The sequence below is a fragment of the Cyprinus carpio genome, chromosome A24 (genome assembly GCF_018340385.1).
Source record: "Cyprinus carpio isolate SPL01 chromosome A24, ASM1834038v1, whole genome shotgun sequence".
Taxonomy (NCBI): domain Eukaryota; kingdom Metazoa; phylum Chordata; class Actinopteri; order Cypriniformes; family Cyprinidae; genus Cyprinus; species Cyprinus carpio.
In genome coordinates, this window is record NC_056595.1 from 14,535,689 (window position 1) to 14,560,957 (window position 25,269).

The following is a 25,269-nucleotide window of genomic DNA, read 5'->3' on the forward strand; positions in this document are numbered from 1 at the left end:
AGTGTTAGTAGAGTATTAGTAGGCTGGTAGGGTTAGAATAAGTTGACATGTACTTGAAAAATTACTTATAGTCAGTAGAATGTCTGTGTTAAAGAATTAGCAGATATTAAGCAGAAAGTCTTCTAATACTCTAATGTGAGTTAGGAGATATGTAGCTGCAACGTTATTTATTGTCAACAGAATGTTCAAAAGAGACCATCAAAATAAAGTGTTACCTTTTTCAAAACGTGCAAGTTTTTTTTTTTTTTTTTTTTTTTTTTTTTTTTTTTTTTTAATGGAAGTAATATAATCAACTGCAGATATGTTATGCAGAACATGTATTCTTATTAAGATACCTCCACAAGTATGCAGAAAGGCATTATGGGTGTATTGGACAGCATGTATTTAGTGTTGTTTTATTAAGTTGTGTCTCCTCTTGCCCTGGCTTTGTACATGCTGAGTAAATCTAGTGTTTCCTGCCTTAGATTTGCAAATAAATTAGTTATGACCATTTTTATGCATTTCATTTGCATGCTCTCTCTCTCTCCTTCTCACTCACTTACTCAGTCTCTTCTGTAAAGAGAATTCTTGGCTTTTCATAATGTGTTCTGTAAACACTTACATTGTTTGTTTGTTTGTTTGTTTGTTTTTTTATCTGACACATGTAACCACTTTATCTTCAAATTATGGGCACACTTTTTATTCAGCAAATTTGTTCACTGTACATCACAACACATTAAGGCTAATTGGAATCATATTGTGATGTCATATGTATAACAGTGTGGCCCTTTGTTGGTGTTTTGATGTGGTTTTGATGATATCTTACACTCTTGTGGTGAATGTGTTTGATTAATGATCCTGAGGGTCTATAAGTGGCATCTGGAATGCTGATCTCACCCTCCACCACGGAGCTCAAAGAACCTCTGAAGGATCACATCTCCAACTGTCATTACAATCCCTAACTGGTTTTGTATTTAGTAGGTCCTGACTGCCTCAAGACAGAACCAGTCTGAATCGCAGTCTGTTGTGCTGTGGTATGGAGACCTAACGGGTGGGTGAGCATCTCTTGACACTGGCCCCCCACTTGGATGCATAACAATGTGAAGCAGAGTGAACTGGCAGTGATAGTCCTGAGGGGAAACATCTGAAGCCAACATAACTCTGCCCCTCAAAATCCCGCCTTCGTTGTTCCAGCAGACTTTCTGTTATCATTTATTGGAAAATATGGTCATACATGATGTGGGTAATGCTTTTGGTGTGGTTATTGCTCTGAAAACTTGCAAGTCTTATATAAGTTAAAAACATTACACACTCTATTTTGATTATGTCTGTGCTTTAATCACATAGCAACCAAACCTTTTTAGTGAGTGCTGGGAGACTTTTATCCCTTAATTCGCTGTTTGTTTTAGAGAACTTGCAATTTATTCAGTCAGTTAGTTCAACGTTATTACTGAAATACTGTGCTTTCACTTAAGACACTACTTTTTAAATTGAATGTACTTGGAGTGATTTATGTGGTGTATGTGGTTTTAGTGGCTAAAACTCTGGAAAACAATTTCTGTTGTATCCCAGATATGAGCCAACTTTACATGAATAAAGATTTTTCTGCAGATTAAAGGACATATTAAAAGGTATTCTTAATTTTTCTTTTCTAGCCCCGTAAGGCAGTCTCTTTCTGTCTACCCTCTTGTCTCTCTGCAGGCTGTAGCCGCTGAACAGAGTTACTCTACTTTCCCTCATTAAGTAGACATGGCAAAATTGTATTATCTTGGCAAGCAGAGTCTGTAAATGTGAGGATTCCTGCAATTTCCAGCAGGGCTCAGTTGGTCTGGTTCTGGTGGGATGTGTTGACTGGTTTCAGCCTGAAGCCTTTTGCAGTCCAACCAAAAGGGTGTGAATTGGTTGCTGACCCACAATTTAACATTCTAACTTTAAGGCTTTTGAAATTAGCCTGACCTGAAATGAGGGGTTCTGAACCTCTCTCTGCGCCTTTGATCTTCTGTTTTGTAGAACAGAACTGTTACACTATGGCCTACTCTTTCTAATATGGTGCTCTTTGCTTTATTTAACAGTATTTTAGTTAATATTTAATTTTCTTTCTGAATTTGGAATTTGAGTGGTATTGGCAGGCCAAGCTCATATACAGTTCAAAGTTTACATACTGTATAAAGGGTAATTCAATGTCCCTTTCAATATCAGCAGTAGGAAAGAGATTTAATGGGAGACGTAAATGGGAGTCAATGTTGCTTTCATGTTGACTGATGTTGTGACTAAAATACAGATGAACTTTTCCCAAAGTTGTTAAATCTGAATAAACAGTATTTTAACTTTTTTTAAATTTTTATTGCTTACATTTACTTTAGGTCCTGGAATAATTGTAATTGCACACACACACAGAAATGTGTCCTCTGAAGTGTGTCCTCTAAATATTTTTCTAGTTGACAGATTAGAGCAGCTCAGAAGCATAAGTGCTTTTTTAAGCAACTTAAAAAAAAAAAAAAAAAATACCTGAATCATAATATGTTTAATGATTTGAACTGAAATGCATGAGAACACTGCAAGGCTGCCATAGAACATTGTGGTCTTTGAAACTTTTCAAGCATTGAAAAGCAGAAAGCTTGATAATGTCTTATGTGAGGTATTTGCCAAGATAAATACTGTATAATAGCTAAGCATGGAAAAAAGTAGTGTTTGTGCATTTTTTTTTAATTATTATTTTATTTTATCATTTCATTTTATTTTAAAATGTTCTGTTCCAGTTTGCATTCTATGCAAATCATATCTGGCAAAAATGCTCTAATTACAATTTAAGTTAAATGTGGTGATTTCCACACTTTCTGATATGATTAAATTTTCCAGCTCTATTCTAGGAATGGAATGTCTGGAGAAGCTTACAGGATTCCTGAGCAGCACCAACTGTGAGGTGCTTTCATTTGTTCTTCCGTAAACACAAACTTTTGAAGGATGAGGCATGCTCAATTTAGCTAAGTGAGCAGTATCCCTTTTACCTAGCCATTCCTTCAAGAAGCATCTCCCATTGTGTTGCCACTCCCAAAATTAGCCCATCATGCTCTGTCTAACATGTATGGTATTGAAAACTTTCCATAATTTCATTTTCCAAAGCCTGGGGGTTCAAAAATCCTTTATACGGGTTTCCAAAAGATGCTAGGGCCTGTTATACTACAAATAAAGCTTCTCAATGTCTGCTCTTCATTATGAGCAGGGGCTTGGGTAAGGGCAATTTCTACCAAAGAGGTTCAGGGATGCAAACAATCAATCGATTGCACATTTGGTCTCCGTTCCTCATGAATGCTGGGCATCCACATTCCAGCATGCTTTGGTGTGTTGCATGCAGACTGGGTGGGAACTGCATGCAGACTGGGTGGGAACCCATCAACAAGTCATTTGAATGCAGAACCTTTTTTTGTTGTTGTTGTTGGTGTGTTTTTTTTTTTTTTTTTTTTTTTTTTTTTTTTTTGCTATTGCATACTAACATTAATGTTAAAATTAATATTAAGAAATTTTGATACTTCTGCAAGTTACTTGCATATAGTTGGCCTAGTGACAGCATGCCTTTTATAAACCCATGCCATTTCCATTTGCCACTTGTATGAGGAAGCCACTGACAGGCCTATTGTTTTTATTGTAATGCTCCAGGAGATCCTTCTATCTATTAACAACAAACATGACATGGTTGTCTGGGTATGGGAATCTCCTCAGGCTGAAGCAAAAGGTGTCCAATACTTAAACTCTATACATCATCACTTGACAGGCCAACTGACCCTCTGATCACTAAAGGGGCCGGACACTGCTAGAGAAGTGCCTAGTAAAAGGAAATGCCTGCCTCCCTAGGTTTAAAATGTCAGATTTATCAGTCCAATTGCAAATCGCTCAGACAGTGTATTTTCTTAACACTGATATGTATATCCATGTATCCTGTAGGGCATCTGATGGGCAGTGTTAAACTCTTGCTTATCTTATCTTTTGAGAGTCCTGTGAGTGTTGGATTCATTGAGGAACTCCCGGTAGAAGCCTAGAGCGAACATTCCAGGGAAATGCAAGCCATGAATTCTTAAAAGGTTTTTCGTTGCCCTGACACTTCACAGCTCAGTCTCATCTTGTCTTTGCTGTTCTTTAAAATTCAAGCTTTAAATACTTTTACTTTCAGAAAAAATAATATTTGTATTATTATTATTATTATTGAATTCTTCATAATTTTAAATTATTAAATTACTTTTATTACCTGTAGACAGTAATTTATTGTATTTATTCACAAATAAAATTATTTTTTTTTTATTATTATTATTATTTTTTTTTGCATGGCAGTCACTGATAATGGTCTCAAAGCAGACATGCATTAGGTCATAACAATGTAGAACTTCTCCTCACAGCCTCCTTTAGAAATAACAATGGCTAAGTTGTGGCTTTGACAGACTAATGGTATGTTGGAAAATATGAGCTCCGTGTGACATTTTGTTAAAAATAGTGGTCCTTTACGCATCATACTATCAACAAGCCCTCAAGACAGGCGTTGAGGAGGGCTTGATTAATGAAGACCTTGACTGTTTGTCATCCTTTTTCCTTTCACACTTCATAGCTTCAGCCCATAACACCTCCAAACCTCTGCCTTCCCAGACTGCAAGAGGACCAAGAGAGGATTGATGTGGGCCATAGAGCGTTTTCCGTGCTAGTTCGTTTAGCTTGATACCATGTAAATCTCTAGAGAAGACAAGCTCAAGCTCAGCCACCTCTCTGTGATTCAAACCAGACTTTAAACCAATTTGAAGCTGCTATTTATTGTACTGTTTACTAAAATACACATGTTGGGAAATCGCACATCTGTGTACCAACTGATGGATGAAGTAGTGCCGTGGTGTGAGAGAATTAAACTTGCATATGTGTGCGTGAGAACAAGTGTCAGTGGTTCTCTGCTGAAGGTCATGGTTAGTAAAATGTACCAATACGCCACACGCAAGCTGCTCTTTACCCTTGTTCCCCCTTTCTCCATTCAGAAACGAGACCCCTCCCTTCTAAACTGTTGTCCCTGAGGTTATTTTCCTCACTGAACTGGGATTCAGGCATCTCCAGATCTTGTTGCTTTCCTACAGACAACGAGTAGCCAGAACTAACTTGCAAATTATGACTGGTGTGTGTTGATTTCTAGATGAGTTCCAAGAATATTTCTGGAGCCACACCAGGAGAATTTGCAGATTTCTCCTTGCTTCATTAACAAAAACTTATTGACATTAGATGCTGAGATTGAATTCATTTTCATACATCTTTGTAAATCATTAAAATAATGGAAAATAAAGGGCGGTAATGATTTTGTGGTGCTGTGCTCTCAAAACCATGTTGGGAATGTTCAGGGGAAAAGGCTCACCTGACCTTCCCAGAGGTTAAATACATTTCATTTTAACCCAACAGCTTTAGTACTTGGACCAACAAAGAGGCAAGAATGTGATGAGAAGGCTATGTGTGTCTTTTCCCTTTTCAGAAGCCTCTTTGTCCTTCATTTGACTTGGTATTCCTGATGATGAGATTCTTCTATGTTTACCCACAGCTTTGCCTAAACCTTCATCCTTTATGGTCTGTTGAACAGAACAAACCTCTTTTTTACATTTTAAATTCAGAACCGGTTTACCAGCCTCCATACAGCTCTACAGTAGTCAGCATTTGAAGTGGATCAAAACCTTTCATCAAAGTTGTCCTTAAAACCAAAACAATACCCTTTCTTGTCTTAGGACAACTTTGATGAACTTTTTGGATCCACTTCAAATGCTGACTACTGTAGTCTCCCCATCGCCGTCACATGCAGTGACCCTCACCAAACCAAATCTGGAGTTGTTTCTGTTAGTCACCTAAGTGTTAATTCTCATTAATGCCCCCATTTAGGTCAGCACTGCAGGTCTCTAGCAAAATACTGCTGGAGGATATTTTGCTTTCCTACTCCTAAACAATGACATTCAGTCTGAGGGGGTCTGCACATTACCATGTGTGCATTTGTGGTCTTTGCAAGCAATCAGCTGTGTTTGAAATGGAAAAGAGAAGCTCATACATTTTAATATATCTCATGGCATCAAGAAAGAAGGAGCAAAATCGAAAAAAAGGCAGAGGCCATTTAAAGTGAAGAGTAAACTCCTTATGACTGCAGTGGAGAAGAAAATAACTAACATTAGTCTTTATGGTCAAGTCATGAAGATGAAAAGTTGTCTTCCATCCTGAGACAGTATTGGATGGAAACCCTTATCATTTATTTGGTGCCATTTCATTCTCAACCTGTCTGACTTTTTCTTTTGTGGAAAATAAAATATATTTTCAAGGATGTCTTTGTATATTCAGTAGAAGTCAATGGTCTTCAAAACAGAATTTGGTCCCTTTGAATTACAACGTAAGGACAATTTTGGACAACATTTCGTGAGATTGAGAAAGTCTTGACTTGTCTAAAACACATGCAGGGTCAAAAGTCATTAGCTCTTCTCACATCTCCAGTGATGTCATTCCATAATAAAAACCCACTGACTTTTATTGGAGACCAAAGAAATGGCACGGAGACGCCACTGCGCTATGCAAAACACTTTGTTTGGGCCCTACACTGTTTCAAGGGCACATGCAGTTCTACTTATAGCTCTATTAATGATCATTATACTCCTTTCCAGATGTTCACCTTGTTTAATGTTGCATGCACATGACAATTGACTCCACCAGCTTGGCTTGGATGCAGCCCCACCATGTACTAGTGCTTTTTTTTTTTTTCAGACCAGAGCTAAAACCTATGAAGGGTTGAGTATATTGGCCTTGTCAGTCAACAGCATTGCAACGCATGTCTTAGTTCGAGTGGTTCATGACTTGGCATAAATCTGCATGGGAGTCTTCATGGGAGATCCAAATCGCAGGAAAGGCCCCACGCTTGCAGATGAATGACGTAGGCGAAGGAAGTTGGATCCAGCATTTGGTCTGGATCGTGTTGGCTCAGGACAATGCTGGCAAGGTGTTTGGAGATGATTTTCTCCATAAGGTTGTGTTGTCTAAAGGGGTTGAAGGAGAAACACTAGTGTGGAGCTTGGCCTGCTGTCAACTCCATACGGTCTTGGCAGTGTGGTGATGTGAAGCCAGCTGGCTCTGGTTTTAACAGTGAGTGAAGGGAATCATTTGGGTCCAGTGAGGATACGTTCACGCACAAGTAATCCAATCTAAAAGCTGGGTGGTCAGTAATGTACCATTTAGATGTATATTACCCTTTGAAATGTAACTTTTGAGGATTTTTTTTGTGTTGGGGGGTGGGGGGTCTAGTGCCATGGCTATTTCACATCTAATTCCATGAGCAAGAGTGATCCACTGGCTTTTGGAGTTATTCGAATGCAAAGGCTTTACTGAGCCACATGGCTGATGGAGAGCGGATTACATGGCTGCTTAGGAAAATACTTGGTCATGTTATCGACTGTGTACACAACCTGTGAATCTAAACCTTTCAGAAAGCCTGAACCCCACAGTGCACTCACAGCTTGAATTAATAAACAAAATGGCATTTACTCACAGCAAGTTTAATACAAGCAGTATTTTTGGTCACATGTCTCTGGTGTGGAAAAGTTATTTATCCACCATAAATGGCTTTTTGAAGCTCAAATACATTTGAATTGTTTTCAATTTATATAAAATGTTAGATCAATATTATTCTCCCAAATGTCCAAACTAGCATTACAGCTGTCTGAACAATTGCATATGGAACATTTTTGCTTATTTCTTAAAGGTTTACTAGCCCAACATGCACGCATTTTTGCATTGTCATAATTTTTGAGGTCTGTGGGTTATCCAAGGTTTATGTGACTATATAAACACACTGAATATATTTCTTAGCTTTCAAATGATTTTTCCTTCAGATGCAAAAGTTGCAGTTTTTGTGTCAAATAACACCATATATATGAATATGGTGATTTGTTGAAGTCAACTCACCTTTATTTATTTAGTGCTTTATAAAATATACTGATTGTCAAAGCAGCTTTAAAGTGTCAAACAGAAAAATAGTTTGTCAATAATGCAAGAGGACAATAACAAAACCGTCAAATAAAGTCAGTTCATTGTTGATTCAGTGATGTCATCATCCAGTTCAGCTCTCTTCCAATAGTGTTTAATAGTGCAATCAAGCCGACAATATTGATAGAAATTAAGCGTCCCCAACTAAGCAAGCCAAAGGCGACAGTGGCAAGGAACCAAAACTCCAACGGTGACAGAAAAAGAGAGTCTGATTCCTTTATTTGAATCAGTTGTTTAAAATGTCACATACTTCCTGCCATATTTCATATTTTAAATATACAATAAAGGCATATGTAGGTGAATAATGCTGTTTCAAATAGGATATTTATTGTAATTGGATGTCCTAGTTCAGTTCAGTGTCATTTAGAATAAATATATGGTGTCCTTTGCATTAAATTAAGCAGTCAATTTTAATTTAAAATTTCCACTATTAAATTTAGTTTGATTAATGAACAAATAATTCACAAGGTTTGGTGAAACGGTTCAACCAGTTGAATGAAAAGATTAAAAACAATGATTCATTTAAAAACCTGACATTGCTAATAATGATTACAGATTAACCTTTCTTGTTGCAAATGTTACATTTGCTGAAATCTGTAGTTGGCTTAACAAAATGTTATTGGCTGACTAAAAAAAGTGTAGTGTTATTGAGGCCCAATTTCCCTTTTTTTTTTTTTTTTTTTAAATGGGCTAAAAAAAAGTCTGGCTCAGTTAGGCTAGCCTGATGTATTAAAACTCTTGAGTGAAATGTGATTGTAATAGCTCTAGAGAGTGTGAGATTTTAGTGTATTTTCCAATAAGCTTTTAAATCTCTTATGCATTCCTGTCTCAGTTCAGTTCTGATATTTTGTATAAGTGTAGTTTTTAGAATCAAGATAACACCTGGAATGATTCCTCAGTAGTACATTGTAACCTATGTGCTTATAATCACAGTAACTTGTCTGTTGCAATAACAGAGAAAATGAGAATTTAAACTGATGAATTCACAGGGATGAGTGAGCCATTCTGTAGTCTTCAGCAAACAGGATGTGAGGTACAAAAAGTATCAGCTGCATTATACTGAGATATAAAAGGACTAAGAGCCATATTGTTGTCTTGACTTAGAATTCTGATCCACGTGGGTGGCAAAGAAAATCTTATTCTTGGCCTCAACAACTTATTAACCCTTGTGGGAGACTTGGTGTGTGTTCTATGAAACAGCAACTCTGAAGATGTAAACCTACTTGATGTCTAACAGTACTTGCATTATTATGACTTCAAGATCATGCAGAACATTGCCAAATGCATTTGTGCTCATCTAAATCAGTCAAAAGGCTTGTATAAAAATGAAAAACCAAACTTTTGACTTTTGATTTCAGTGGTCTATTTCAAGTGCTCTTCACCAGGCACTCAACAACAAAGCAGGGAGCAGTACTTAATTTTAAAGACAAACTTCTCAAATGGACAAACCTTTGGTTGCAGTGAAGATGGTCACTGATGCCCTTTTTCCATCCTTAGCACAACAAAAACACACATCTCAGGTTCCATGACTAGTATGGACAGCAAACCGCAGTTGATGGTTTTCAATATGTTTTCCTTAATTCTGTGGCGTATCAGTGTCCAGTGTGGAGAGAAGGGGAATTTTATTATCTTGTCATGGAAGAAACCATTGCCTAGGCTTGAATGGAAGCATTGACATAGTACAGGCCTAAATTGGCACTGTGTGACTGGAAACTTACCCAACAGAGACACTCTTCAGTAAGTTAAAGTTCAATTAAAGTTCACCAAATGACTGTTAAGTGGTGTTTAGAAAGGGATGATTTTCTGTGTCGTCTTATCCTTAGTGAATGAGTGAAAGAGACTTTTTGTAGCTTGTTGTAATTGTTTAATCTATAAAGTCTCTTTGGTTTGGTGACCTTAGTGCTCGGACATGCAATGAAAACCAGTTGGGTGCAAAAAATATATATATTTTTTGTTCCACAGGAAAAAAGAAAGTCATCAGGTTTGGAACAATTTTTGTTTTTGTTGTTGAATCTATTTAATTCTGTGGTCTATCAGTGTCCAGTATGGAGAGAAGGGGAATTTTAGTCTTTGTCATGGTGAAAAACATTGCCAATGTAGGCCTGCACTATATCCCCAGCTTCTATTCAGTCCTCAGCACTGTCTAAACATGCAGGATCTGAATCAGCCCTCCACATCAGCGGGAGGAAATCACCTGGAAAGCAAGCGTTCTGGCTGGCTGCTATCTACAACAGAGAATGAAAGTAAACAAGTATGATTTTCAACAAGAGAGGAAGGGAAGGGGAAAAAACTAGATTTATCTGTTTTCACCGTTTCACCAAAATCACAGTCCATCAAGATCTTTTTAGGAGGACTTGGGCTGGTAAAACAAGCATTCTTTTATTTACTTCTCTCGTTTTCTGGTCTGAAATGTGGGTAGGTGCGCCGAGACAGTGGTTGGGTCTTCTGGGTTGAACGTCAAGAACTACCCATCAAGCTGTCATGTGAAGAACTCAGTAACTGGTAATAAGGCTGTGAAATGTCCTTCTGTCCAGGATGTGTTTTGGCTCTTAGAGGCAGGGGTGAGGCCGGACGGTTCCTCCTTCATGCATATGCAAGCACATCCTGAGAAAAATTCTTTGCTGAGTATCAGACGAGCTCTACAAAAGATTGGTAAGAGGCAGAGGCTTGACAAGAGGCTGAGCTCCCTGCTAGCCAGGAGGGTTACAAAGTGGAACACAGGGCCTCAGCAATGTTTGCTGAGATCTAAAGCTGTTCTCTAAAGCACTGTTTACATTTCATTCACTTGCAGAGCTGAAAAGTGCAAATGTGTTTTTTTTTTTTTTTTTTTTTTAATAACCTTCCTCTTCCACTGTCCTTCCATTTTATTTCTCTAATGGGATTATTAGTTGGTTTGTTCCAAGGGACTCTTTTACACCACTGGTGCGCAAGCAAGATCTTCCATTTTATTTCTCTAATGGGATTATTAGTTGGTTTGTTCCAAGGGACTCTTTTACACCACTGTGCATGCTGTGCCAATTATTATTTTTAACTAAAACCATAAAAATGCTTTAATTACCTGAAATGATAAACTAAATATATATATATAAATATATATATATATATATAATATATATATTATATATATAGAATATATATATATTATATATATATACGTTTCTAATTTTGTTAATGTTGAAGTCTACTAAAACTAAATAAACAAACAATAAATAATGTTCTCCTACATAAAAACTACTAAAAATTGCAAAAATTCCGTTGTAGTTTAATAAAAATTAATTAATGTTCTATTAATTATGTTCTACTAAATATTGAAAAAATTCCTATTTTCTAATACAATATATATATAAAATACATACACACACACACACACACACACACACGTTTTAATAGCGTATCAGTGATGATAAACTACAACAACACTGGTGCTAATGAATTATTTGAGTGAGTAAACTCCAGACAAGAATGCCAGATGGTTATGACAATGTAAGATTCAACACAAATTGATTCGGTTATACATTTATGGATACATGCAATTTTGGTTTGGGTTACATCACATCCTGTCTGATTTTAAGTCATAATGTTTAATGCAGCATTCATATCTTTGTGAATTCATGGCTAGTTTCAGAGGAAGTTCTACGAACAGTAGCCGTCCTGCTGAGATGAACCTGATCCAGGTCAAGCTCTCATTCCTTAAATCGAGGACATTTCTTAGCTGCTTGTGGGAGAAAGTGGCTGTCATTGCGGGTTAGAATAGGATTTCTTGTTCCTCTCACAAACTGGCTTTTTTATGGCTGTCAAGAGGGTCCTCTTTGGTCATTGTTTATTGCCTTTGTTTAAATGGGCACCCAATTAGCACCGAGATGACAGCAGATCCCCACCAGTACCTTTTAAGATGTAGAGGGCTTCCTGCTCATGGATGGATGCACACAAAGGCTGAAAATTGCCCTGGCCTCACAGTCTTAACATTAGGCTGTGAATTATTATGGGTAAAACAGACAGATCTATTTTGTTTTTGAAACAGAAGGGACAGAGTTAAATCTGTCCTAAATTAAGGCCGGTTCTCCTCCAAGTGCCACTGGAACAGCTCTGATAAAAGCACAACACTCCCAAACACAGAGGTATTACTGGAATTTGCACCTGTTGCACGGCAAGCTGTTTGATCCATTTCAATCTCCAAAAAAGATGACCGCTGCTGGCCACGGCAGTGCAGTTCACATTTGATAATAAGTGATGAACCATAGAAATGAACCATTTTTGACCATTGACCATTTTGATGTTCCAAAGTGATCTTTTTGGCTTTACATTTATATGAAAACTTTGAAAAGGGTTTTTATCATTTCTTTTTAAAACGTGTGTGTATATATATATATATATATATATATATATATATATATATATATATATATATATATTATATATATATATATATATATATCTATAATATATATATAATAAACTTGGATATCAAAGATACCAACATTGGTTTTATGTTATTATTTTACCTTTATTTATTCATTTGTCTATTTATTTTAATACTTTATTTAAAAAAAAATTAAAAAAATCCTACAACTTGGATTGATTGATTGATTGATTAATTGATTGACTGATTTAAACCTGCAAAAGTTTGTTTGTTTGTTAGTTTTCTTTTTCTTTCAATTTTAATGATATAGAATATAAGTTTTTTTTTTTTTTTTGTTGTAATGAAGATATATTTTTTTTATATTGTGTATGTAGATTAAATAAAAATATTTATACAAAAATATTCAATGAATAAAAGTATTTTTATTTATTTAATCTAAATACAATATTTGAAGAACGTATTTTTTTTAAACATGCTAAATAACAAAGGTATTTAATTATTTATTTTTAATTTTCCAAGTTAACTTTTAAAGATACTCAAGTTTTATGTTCAGCTTATTTGTTTATTCATCATATTTATTTATTCATTTAAATAATATTATTTATTCATTTTTGTTTGTTTATTTATTATAAGTACACTATTTACATTTTATTTATTAAATAACAACAAAGGTATTACCACATTTATTTACTTAAAGTTTTTTGTTCAGCTTGTTTGTTTGTTTATTTAATCTAAGTACACTATTTTTTCTCTAAAATAACAAGTTAAATATAACATCATAAATGTTTTAAAGAAATAACATTTCAAAACATATTTTGTTTCTTTAAAACATGTAAAGTAAATATCATTGTTACCATAGTAATGTTAAATGTTAAATTTGTTAAATGATTTTTTTTTTTTTTTTTTTTTTGAATAATGCATGATTCCTCTCTATTCCATTTCCAGTTCAAAATCTTTATTTATTTATTTATTTATTTTTCAGAAGAATGACATCTGCAGTTCCCATTATTTCACTTTCTTAAACTTGTGGAAAAAAATGTATGTTTAGTTTTGACTTGACCAACCCCTTCAACATCATTTCATATTATCTCACACACAGGCACAGACACACACACTGTGACGAAGACCCTTAAATGTGGTCATTCTCAGAACGGCAGCTGTGTCCATTCTCTGAGAGGACTGGGCACAGACATTCTCTATTGTAGCACAGGGCCATAATGTCCCCTTTCAACTGCCCCCTTCATAAACAGCCAGGTGTAAGCGTGGTGAGAAGGGGGGCAGGCAGAAAGCAGGAGGGGTTTGCCGGCACTTTCCATAGCTATTTTTATACGAATGCCCCCTCATGTTCGTAGGAAGAGAGAACTCATAAACATTATAAATAACCAGAGATGTGATAAAGCCCAGTACTTGAGCAGTTGTTGTTTAGCAGTAATGCTGTGTGGTAATTATTTCCTCTAAAAAAGGAAGAGAGCCGGAGGCTAAATTAAAGAGTTCCCTACTCTCATGCCAATCACAAATTGCCAGACTTTTGTCGCTTCCTCTACTCGAAGGCTGAAATTATTATTAAAAAGCCACAGCCACTGGTGTCTTTTCCCACCACCTATGGATGGTTTCTGCACCAGAGAAATGTGCTTGTATTATATATTATTTCTGCATTCTCTTTGTGTGAGGTCTACCCTATTTGAATAATTACATGTGAAGACTTACAGCAAGGTGAATCATTATACCTTTAGCACATATTCTGATAAGCCAATATTCCAGTCTATAAATCTGAATAAAACAACTGGCTAGTATGAATTAATTAAAATTTTGAGTCATGTAAAGGCCTTATTCGGAATATGCAGTGTAGCTGAACATTCATGTACATCTTCACAAGTCCAAACAAAGTTACTTCTGTGTGATATTTGATGCTGACAGTTTGTCTGATTAGAATTTGTGTATTAATTTATTGATTGACTGATATTTAACTACATGATTTTATTTATTTTCCATTTAAATTTTTTTCCTGTTAAATTTATTTGTTAAATTATTGTTTGTTTATTATTTATTTATGGATTTATTATCATTTATTAACTATTTATTTAACTTTTAAATTAAATTTATTCTAATTCTATATATTTTAATATTTATTTTATTTATCGACTTTTACTTGTTTATTTGACTGACTAAATTTGACTAACCTTTTATTTACTTATTAAATGTTTAGCTATTCATTTAACTTTTAATTCATATTTGAATTTTTTTTTAAACATATTTATTGACTCACTTTTTCTGTACTCGTTTAAGTTTATTGAATATTCATTTAACATTTACATTTTATTGGAGTTCTATACTTTATAATATTTATTTAGTTTGCTGACTAACTTTATTTAACTTTTTATTTACTTAGTTTGCTAATTATTTGTTTAGTTTTTAAATTGTATTTATTTTAATTCTAGATTTTATAATATGTATTTGACTAACTTTTTATTTACTTGTTTATTTAACAAAGTTTAACTATTTAAATTACATATATTTTAATTCTGTATTATATATTTTATTTTTATGAATTAAAAAAATATATATTTACATTTTATTTACTTTATTTAAATTTATTTTTACGTTTTAAACCTATTTAAAGTAGCTATTTTATTAAATATGGACCTTATTTGGAAAACTATATGCATTTAAACATGGTTTGTTTTGGTTTGTCATCAGAGGTTTCACCTTTTATCACCTCTTCAGTCCTGAACTGTCCTTTTGTTCTTCAGCTGTTCAACCTTTTCAAATCTTCTCCTTGTCACTGCCCTAAGCAACCTCTAAGATTGAGTGGGGGGTGAGCATTATCAAGATAACTATCCACCCCACACACACCAAACATTAACTCTCTCTGTCAATGACCTGCTCGCGGCATGCTTTTAGGGATTATACTCAACCAGCCATTTCAGGATGTCGAAGTGCGGACAGGCCCTCCTCACATGAGGATTTGCCTTCTCTGTCTTGTTCCTGCTGTTCACCTCTGGGCCTGAGAGGATTAAACCACGCTTCCGGATGCAGAGCATTATTTGCCTGGGATGAGAAAATTAGAGGAAGTAGACAGAATTATCCAAAAGTATCAGACTTGATACAGTTTTGGAAACTTACTGATATATATTAAAACCCTTGTTCATATGAATCCATACTTTTAAATGGAGAAAGTAACTGCAGTTATAGCATTATACATAGATAAACCATTTTCATATATATCTTAGATTAGAACAATCGAGATCTCTGATCTTTTCCTCTACCTGTGTAAGGATCAGATGTAGTCTACTCTAGGCATGGGATGATGGCCTGTCAGAGTTAATGCAGCTGATATTTTTACTTTTATCCCTGAAGAGAAAAACTGTTAGGTTAAAGAGGCATTTACATTTTCACATGTATGGATTTCGCTTTTATCCACATCCAAATTTGCAGTCAAAGTATATATTTGCATTTATAAATAAGTAATTATTTATTTATTCATTTATTTATTTATAAAAAACAATAAAGAAAACAAATAAAAACAAAAAAAGTAAAGCTGTAGAAATTTAGACACAAGTGTTTATCTTCCCACTTCTCTTTTGTCACCTCTCTGAGGTTATGACTTTAAATTTTCATCCGTCGTAAGTGCTCAGTTTGTGCTCTTGCAGTCTGAGTTTTAGCTGAACCCCAGGAATGGCGCCAGAGATCAGATCGAGACTGTCGTTTTATATTCAAGTGAGCTTAATCATAATGACTCTATTCCTCTTTTGGATTTGGGGTATAAGTGGCATGTAATGTGGTTTGTCTTGCAAGAAACAAATGAAAAAGAATAAATAGATTCCTTAGTATCTAAATGTTTGTCCTTCAAATTCCTTACAATGATACTGACTTTGACTGTTCATAGTTGTTAATAGTGACAAATAAAAATGTTTGATATGTATTTGACCTAGTTTTATTTTGTCTCATTCCTAGAGTCTTAGAGGTTTTCTTGTCATGGAGGAATTCCTTTCTGTCTTCCGCCCTTCACTCTGACAATGCAGCGATTCAAAGCCTGTTTCATTGGAGATAGTGGTTCACACTAATGACCCTTGCTTGAGGTGCCTTTTCTGCATTGAAAGAATGCTGCAGAATCTTTCTCTGTCTCTGTTGCAGCTGCTTCCCATCTGCTATGTATGCAAGATTAGTATCGCTTTATTCTTACATGTGGGGCTCCCATGGGCTAATAATTTACACATGCTGTCATGCCACACTATGCTTTACTGTTTCTCGAGCACTGAGATGCTGAGCAGTGACAGAGCCTGAGGGGACCAAGGGATCTTGGGATTCCTGAGTGCCACTAAGCATGCTAGGGGCTTACAAACCCCAGGAAAGTCTGGGCAACAGCCTGTCCCTTTCACCCAAAACATCACTTTCGTTGTTCATCAAGACGAATTAGGCTTGGAAGGTGAACCAACTAGATCTAAGGCTTGACAGCAAAGCGGTCTGGAGAATATTGAACAGATAATACCCATTTGACTTCACCCAAAATATATGCCATGTGTTTGATTTTAATAGCATGTAGCCATTTAAAGCTATGTTTTTATTGAAAATCTCAATGAGTTTGCTGATTTGCCAATATGATTTGAGTAAAGTCATGTCATAAACTGCTTTACATGTCTTTGCTGCCCTAATATGTTTCAGAAATGCTAATGTACCTAACCGTGCAGAAGTTTTCTGGCCCAACATGACTGAGGGGCCCATATTGCGGATCCAGATGATGCTTCTGATAAAGACTCCAGAGGAAATGACTTTTATATTCAGTTTCAAGCTCGACAGGCAATGAGGGCCTATGAAACCAATACACCGTTTGAAGTGTTAGTCAATAAGTAGGCCTTGCACTCGTTCCCTGATTGCACACGACAGCCATGTAGCCTAGCAGCTAAAGTAACACTCTTTTCTGACAGTTGTTTCAGCTGAAAATGGTTATTGCTTGGGATCTGGAGGTATTTCTAGATACTTTCGTCCAAGAAAGTACTAGACAACACTCTTAATTTTTCTGGCAAAGGGAACCATCCACGGAGCGGTCAGTCTGGGACATGTGCGGGCAATTAGCTTGAAGTTAGCTTCCCCTGATCTGAGACACAGGATTGTTTTGTCAAGAAATAAAAGTATGCTGAGTATTAGCTAAGCAGTTGAACTGCTATTAAAACATGTGATAGATCTGTAAAGAAGTTTCCTTACATTAGCAGGTCTGTTATTGGTAATTATTCAATCCAGTGATGCATGAATCCCCCTCCACTTTCAGCAGAAAATGATTGAGACAGATATGCAAATACTGGTTAAATGTCATTTTGACAGTGTGTAAGCACACTTTGTAATAATAGTGTGAAATTACTCCGATTTAAGTTTCAATAATTGAGGTTCCACCCCATAGTTATTGGTTGATTAGAGCCAGTGACACATGACACTTGTCTGTATAGTGATAATTGCATTAACTAGCAACCCGCTTTGATGTCGAATATCAAAGAATGGTGCTGACGAGCCTGACAGTGGTGACTGCTGTCTGGGAAATCAAAGTGGTGCAATTAGTTTGCAATTAGCTAACGGTTTACCTTTTGATCTGTGTGATGTCCTAGTCTGATGAATAGCATTCAATGATGTTTTTCAATAGCTGTTGAGTTTTGGTATATCCTAAGGGAAAACTCGTTTCCCTTTGGGATGTGTTCTGTCTTTGACACCTAAGCTTAGCCGTGTCATGCACGTTGGAGATAAAGATGTGGATGTTTCAGGATAGTAATGGGGTCATTTGCTGAGATCAGACCATGCTTGAGGTCAAAGCATTAGGCAGCTGACTCTAAAAAAATCTTTGATTCAGAGCATGGCTGCATTGCATGCATGCTTTTGGTACTCGAAACCATGGAAGACAACACCACAAATGTAATTTATGTTTAGAGCTTGTTCGCACCCTCTCTCTGCCCCCCTTGGCCCAAAGACACCAAATCTCATCCAAGCATAATGAATGAGACAAATGAACCAAGTAGGCCCCCTTTAGCTGATATACACACACACAAGGTTCTCGCTGCACCTGTGAGCCTCATTTAGGCTTGTAGATAGAAGAGGGCCCTTGCAGGGTTTAATTCTGTGTCCCGATTTTGTGTGTTGGGAGGGGGACTTTTTTTTTATTTTGCTCTGGACAGCCTAAGTGACCTCCTGCAGGGTCTTTAGGCTTATCTAACACAAGAACAGTTCACCGTATACTATTCTAGAGGCCTCAGACATGAAATCCCAAAGATCCCTAATGATTGTGTGTTAGTCTATGGATTCCATACCCAAGGAAAAAGGTTTTATGGCGTAAAGCAGAGTCTTATTATATTATTCATTTTATTTTTTGATTCAGTTTTGTGTTAGATTATTTTTCTATCTCACAAACCCCCTGCTGTTCCCTTACTAAGCCTTTTAGGTGTTTGCAAATGGCATTTTCAAACCCTTATATGTTTTCAATGAAACTGCAGTGGGTTTGTAAGAAAGAAATTAATTATTTTTTAATAAAACCATGTACGATAAGAGACATGTCTTGTCAGTGATCAGTGAGTCCACTGAAGAACATGGTTGTTTGCCACTTCTCGCCCTCAAAGGCTTTTAGAAATATCTGGAGGTGGGGGTTGGGGGGCTGGCTTTGGGGTTTGAGGTACGGCATGTACTAAGTGTGTAGTTGTAAAGGGGTGGGTCACACTTTGTGAATTCAGTCAATCTAATTTGAGCTCTTCCCTGAAGCTTTCATCCCATTCCCCTTTTTTTCCAAACCTCATGTGAACCAAGACCAGGGGTTCCTTGTGCTCTGATGAAAATAGCCTTTGTTGCTCTTAATCTAATATCCTTAGCATTTAAACAGGAGTGAAAACGCGAATCTTGCTAAAATTGCGGAAGTATCTGTTTTCACCCAGTTGTTCTGCTGAATACACCGGCTGGAAAATGGATAAGAATGAGTCTCGAAACAGCATGCAAATGAAGTTAAGATGTGATGAATGCTTTTGCTGGAAGTTTGTGTCAGGTTGCATAGGAAACCCTTTAAAAACGAGACTGTTTGATTACATGCTTGATGAGTAGAAAGGGACAAAACTGTATAACAAATGTATGTCACTTCTGAGACCTGAGTCACCCTGTTCTTTCCACTGCAAGAATATGCTAAATCTCATGTTTTGCCATCTGCTGGATCTTATTGACCCTTCCAGCCTTTCCTGAAACTGTCATCAGCCTAGTCTCGGTCTCAGATTGACATCATTAGCATAGGAAAGGTAAAACAGATATAGTATTAAAGGATAGGCCTATAAGTTGTACTACTCTTCTCTGTGGCTACATGAGTAGGGTACGTGATGACGAGCTCGTTGTATTTGTTTGATTTGAGGCTTTTGAGGGGTTTGTCAGGAGTGAAGATTGATCAGTGTTTGAGTTTGGTCTGGCCTAACGGAAACTTTTACCAGGTGTGAAAGCAGCTTTAAAAAATGCTAATAGGTCACTTAGCAGCCTTTGTTTTCATTTCCTCAGCTGATGAACTTAGTTGCTAAGATAGCACAGAACCACGGGTAGCATGTTTATTAAGCTGCAGTTTGATAAAAGACAAGCCATTTTCTGTTGACGTTCTACTAACATGAGGATAAAATTATTATTTTGATTGTCAGTGTGCACCAAAGTGCATACAGTTTTTCTATAATCTTGTGGGTCCAAAGGGTCAATGGCATGACTCCTTTGTCTTTTGTGCAATAATTTATTCAAAAATACATTCAGTTTGCAGTGCATATATACAGTGACTTTCTGTTTCAGAATGAATTTATTGAAAATAAATGTAAAAATAAAAATAAGAAAAAAATATACCTTTAAAAATCTGGGTGGGCTTACTGTCCTGATATAATGCTGAATAATAACTTCATGAAGAATTTTTTTAATCTTTCTTTTTTTTATAAAGCAAAGTTATTCAAGTTGTACAATGTAACAACCCCCCTCCCCCCCCCCCCCCACACACACACACAAAACTAGTTATTCATTAATTTATAAAATATATTAAACTTAATGCAAAATTGCAATGCAAAAAAGAAAAAAATGTATACTTTTTACTTGGTTACATCACATTTTTAGAGTAAGTTAAATGAAAACATTTGAACTTTGGTTTTCAATAAAATACACCACTTAAAAAATTACATTGCTAAGAATTTGGCACATGTGTTTTATTTACATTATTTATTTATTTATTTATTTATTTATTTATTTTTTAATCGTAGACACTCTTATCTGCCATTGTCCCTAAGGCAAATGTTTCACAGAACTCAAATTTAACTAAATGGCGCTTATGATCCTGGCTCAGTCTCTTATCTCTGGAAAATCTCGTTCTTGGTTAACTTAAGGCAGTAGATTGTGAAGGACAGGAATGCTGCTGAGACAGCTGAGGATTTATAACAGGGAGGTGTGAGTTAGGCAGATGTAACAGTGTAGTGCAAATGGCAGTGCATTGTTGTCTATGCAAGACTTTCTTACTTGAACTGACCAAACACTTTTTGTGTAGTTTATTTCCCTCCAGGCTTTAGAGGGTACTACATTACAACTATATGTGTGAGTGAGATTTGAGGATCATCAGGCTGCTTCTATTGGATTCCTGTGAGCTACAAGTGGCAACATAACTGTTCAGAGACGTGCTGCCCTCCCTCCCTCCCTTTCTCATTCGTATTCTCAATCCCCTCCCTCCTCTTCTCCTCTCCTCCCTCTCTCTCTAAATCTCAGGTTACTGTGGCAAGAGTTTTTAGACATCTCTGACTAGTGTTTCCCTTATGTCCTTGTCCCTGCCTCCAGCCTGGGAAGAGCCACCCAGTACCCTCTCTGATTGGACTGGGTAGTTTGTCTTGACGCACCACTGTGCTGAGTGCTGGAGGACGTGTTTCAACAGATGGTTGGGGTTAGTGTGTGTCATCACATTGGAGAACGGATTAGAGGAGGAAGGTTGTCTTCCAGGAGCAGTGTGGTCCCCACAAACACTCTGAGGAGCTCAAGCGCGAACAACCCACAGCAAGAGAGATCAACTCCATGAGCAAGACTGACATTCAGGTAATAACACTTCTGATTCTCACTCTCTCCAACTACTTTGTTTTGCCTCTGAGGGTCTGGGATTTTTAGCTTATGTGCATTAAATGCTTTTTGGCTGTATCATGTGGTTCTCTTGTGTGAAACTGAAATGCTGACAGGTTTGGAATTCAGTGAGAGAGATTTCTGAATGAGAGATTGTGGTTTCTGAATGACTGGACAGACATCTTTTCCATGTAATGCAAGTTTTAATGAACCATCTAATTGGATTTTGACTTCATGAAGATGACATGGAAACCTTGGTTGAACTGCTGTTTCTGTCTTAAAAAGTTGAACTGAACATCCCACTGTAGATTGAGTATCACCTTCAAACTATGGCCATTATAACTTTGTATAAAATATAAAATACTTAAAATTGATTGTAATTGTTTGGTAAGCTAGATCTACTGTGACTTTTCTTTTTAAACTTTAATTTGCCTCTATATTCACTCACAAATGTGTTTTGAGTCTGAGCCTGCACGTTGCCGGCAAACACAAGTTGAATGCATTTAAATGGCATCGATTGTTTCCTGCTTTAAGCTGACAGTGTCTTCATTCTGAACAAATGTGGCGTTACGAACATCTCCTGGACCAGGATGCAACTTATGCAAACCAAAAGGTGATTCTAAAAAAATCATGCCACAAGTTTCACTCAACTCCAGTAATCCTAAAAAGGGAGACCTGCCAATGAACTAGAACTAAATGTCTAGCATTAATATGTAGCTGCCGGGCATGTATACAGTGCAAGGTGTTTGCTGAGGGAACTGTACAGTTGTATGGGTGAAGGGGGGGCAGAAGAATGATGCCAGGAATGCAACAAAGACAGAGTTGTGTGAATGATGTTTATTTACACACATTAATCAGCCATGTCAACATCACTCACTCACACGCTGAAATTCATTTGAGAAAACCACAAATACATCAGCACCAGTGTTGAGATTTTACAATGAAGGCAGTCATTACCAGTGACGACTGCAGGATTATGAACGGGTGTGAATTTAGAAACTCATTTCTTCTCATTCAGTGTGTTTTTATTTCTGTAGTTATGCCTTATTAGGTTTTTTTGCTCTAACTTCATTAGTGTTTGAAAAATCATTTGGGAGATTAAGTTTATGTAGACATTACCTTTCGTTGAATCATTTTAATGCACAAGCAGAATCAATTTAATGTGAGGTTAAAAATCACCTTGCCAGATCAGTCTTGACGGGCTGCATTAGTAGCCAAAAACTGCTTTTCAGTATGTCTTTCATTTACATGAGCCATATGTGATTTAGGTGTTGTAGCACTGTGGTATTTGAGGAGATCTAAACTAAAGTCTGTTTATGGTCTGAAAACCTTGTTTAAGTTAGAAAGCAGACAATACATTTACATTTACATTTAGATTTTGCAGACACTTTTATCCAAAGCAACTTACAATTGGGGGATACATAAAGCGATTCTTCTTAAAGAGGCAAACAGACAGAGGAAGTGCTTGTAATACCAAGTTTTAGACATTGTTCAAATAAGTACAAGCTAGAAAGAGAAGGAATAAATAAAGAGAAAGCCTTTTTTTATGATGATGAAATAAAGTAGTTTCGGAAGAGCGATTCTTCTTAAAGAGGCAAACAGACACAGGAAGTGAGTGCATTCCAGATAGGGGTGGGAAGATCATTCCACCACCCAGGAATGGTGAATGAGAATGTTCTGGAAAGTGATTTTGAGGCTCTCTGTGATGGTACCATGAGGCGTCCCTCACTTGTGGATCTCAGACTTCTGGATGGGATGTAGATTCGTAGTAGTGAGTGGTAGAGGGCGGGTGCTGAGCCTGTGGCTGTTCTATATGCAAGCATCAATGTGTTGAACTTGATGCGAGCCGCAATCGGTAGCCAGTGCAAGGAGATAAAGAGAGGTGTAACATGGGCTCTTTTGGGCTTGTGGAAGACCAGTCATGCCACTTCATTCTGAATCATTTGTAAAGGGTTTGATTGTTCTTGATGGAAGTCCAGCCAGAAGAGCATTGCAGTAGTCCAGCCTAGAAATGACAAGAGCCTGGACAAGAAGTTGTGGAGCATGCTCCGTTAGAAAGAGCCTGATCTTTCTGATGTTGTGCAATGCAAACCTGCAAGATCGAGCAGTCTTTGCAATGTGGTCTTTGAAGTCAGCTGGTCATCAAAGGTTGCACCAAGATTTCTGACTGAAGTTGATGGGGTTATTGTAGAAGAACCAAGCTGGATGGAGAAATCATACTGTAGAGTTGGAGTGGCAGGGAAGACAAGAAGCTCAGTCTTTGCCAGGTTGAGCTGTAGGTGATATTCTTTAATCCATGCCGAGATGTGGAGAAGAGGAGGGGTCCCAGGACTGATCCCTGAGGAACCGCAGTGCTTTGGATACCTCCCCTCCGAACTGTACATTCTTCGCGAACAGAGCCAAGCCGTAAACTTGTCAGTTAAAGCTTTTAATCAGTCACTTGCTCTAGGAGCAATTAGTTTTAAATATATGGGCCTGCTTCTCATTTCCTTTCACTGTTTTGAAACGAATGGTACTGTCAAAAAGGAAAGTTGTCAATTACTAATCTGCATGTCCTTTCAAACTTGTATGACTTTGTTATGTGGATTGCAAAAGGAAATATTTTGAATGTCCTGGCCACTTTTTTTCATAATGAAAGTGGAGCTGGGATTGTCAAGCTCCAAAATCATGACTGTAAAAGGGTTTATTCAACTCATGTACTATATACAGTCAACAGAAGCCATTTGATAGCTTTGTCTGATGAACAGACCAACATTTTGGAGCTTGACAGCCTGGATTCCTATTTACTTACTTCATTGGAACACAAAAGCAGAAATATTTCATATCTCTTTTTCACATAATGAATGACAAATGTGTTTGGGGTGATTTGAGGGCGAGTAAATAATGACAGAATTTTCATATTTGGGTAAACAAATACATGATCATGATCCCATTATCTTTTAGAGATTGCTGCGGTTTTGTATCAAAGTCTAAACAGTCACTGCAGCTGTTGCGAATAATTTGTATTTCAAGATTTGGATCTGCCAACACTAATATTGTTTCAGTAGCTGTTTGGTCTTTTGGAGCGTTCGCTGCAGCTGTTGCGAATAATTTGTTTTTTGAGTTTTGGTTTGGTATTTTTTTTTAGCTGTGTGTGTGTGTGAGAGAGAGAGAGAGAGAGAAAGTCAGGCTCATTTTGAAGAACAACTATGGGAATGATTTTTGTAATTTTGAATTTAGATTTAAGTCTTATTGTCAATGACCATTTCATACTCTGTGATTTAATATCCTGTATGGCTTCTCAGTTTTCCTAAGGCTTTGGACATGTGTTAAGTATTTTACCCCCTGCCATTCCCGTTTACTTACCAACTCAAATCAAAAGCAGCGTGAACCCTTGTGTCACTGCACTGCATGGCTCTTGAGCCGGTTTATAAAATGCCTCTTCACTTCTTCAACTAATTGCATATATTCCGTCACATATATTCACAGTTGCCAGAGTGCTGGACATTTAACAGCCTGTATGTATGGTCCGTTCTGTCAAGTGCTGGAAAAATGGCAGCATGTGGAGGTGGCAACCGGTGCCAGCTGTTCCCAGGATCCTCTGAGGAACACCACTGTGTTAGTTACACAGCCTCTCCCACTACATCAGCATTAAAAATCTTGTTTAGATAGGCGGTGAGAGAGAAAATTGTGCTACATTGTGTGGATCTCTGCTTAATAATAGAGTTCCTACAGGAAGTGAGGTAGTAATTTAAAAGGGGAGGGTGGGTGATATCATAGCTGTAACTGAGAGTTGACAGTGTTTCAGCATGATGTTGTCTTGCTTATCTGTAGCTCATAGCCCT

At 36.8% G+C, this 25,269-nt stretch overlaps 1 protein-coding gene across 8 annotated transcripts in view; it reads left to right on the top strand.

Annotated features, from left to right (window-relative positions):
- sulf1 (sulfatase 1) overlaps nucleotides 1-25,269 on the top strand; it is an 81,063-nt gene that overhangs the window by 18,760 nt on the left and 37,034 nt on the right. For 5 of the 8 annotated variants that reach the window (XM_042714283.1, XM_042714282.1, XM_042714279.1 and 2 more), the window contains exon 2: nucleotides 21,173-21,424. The exons of 1 other annotated variant lie outside the window; for it this stretch is intronic. The gene's annotated coding sequence lies outside the window, so the exon portion shown is untranslated. Of the gene's footprint in view, nucleotides 1-21,103; nucleotides 21,425-25,269 lie in introns of all 8 variants that reach the window. 2 more of the 8 variants (XM_042714280.1, XM_042714284.1) reach the window with 2 other exon arrangements.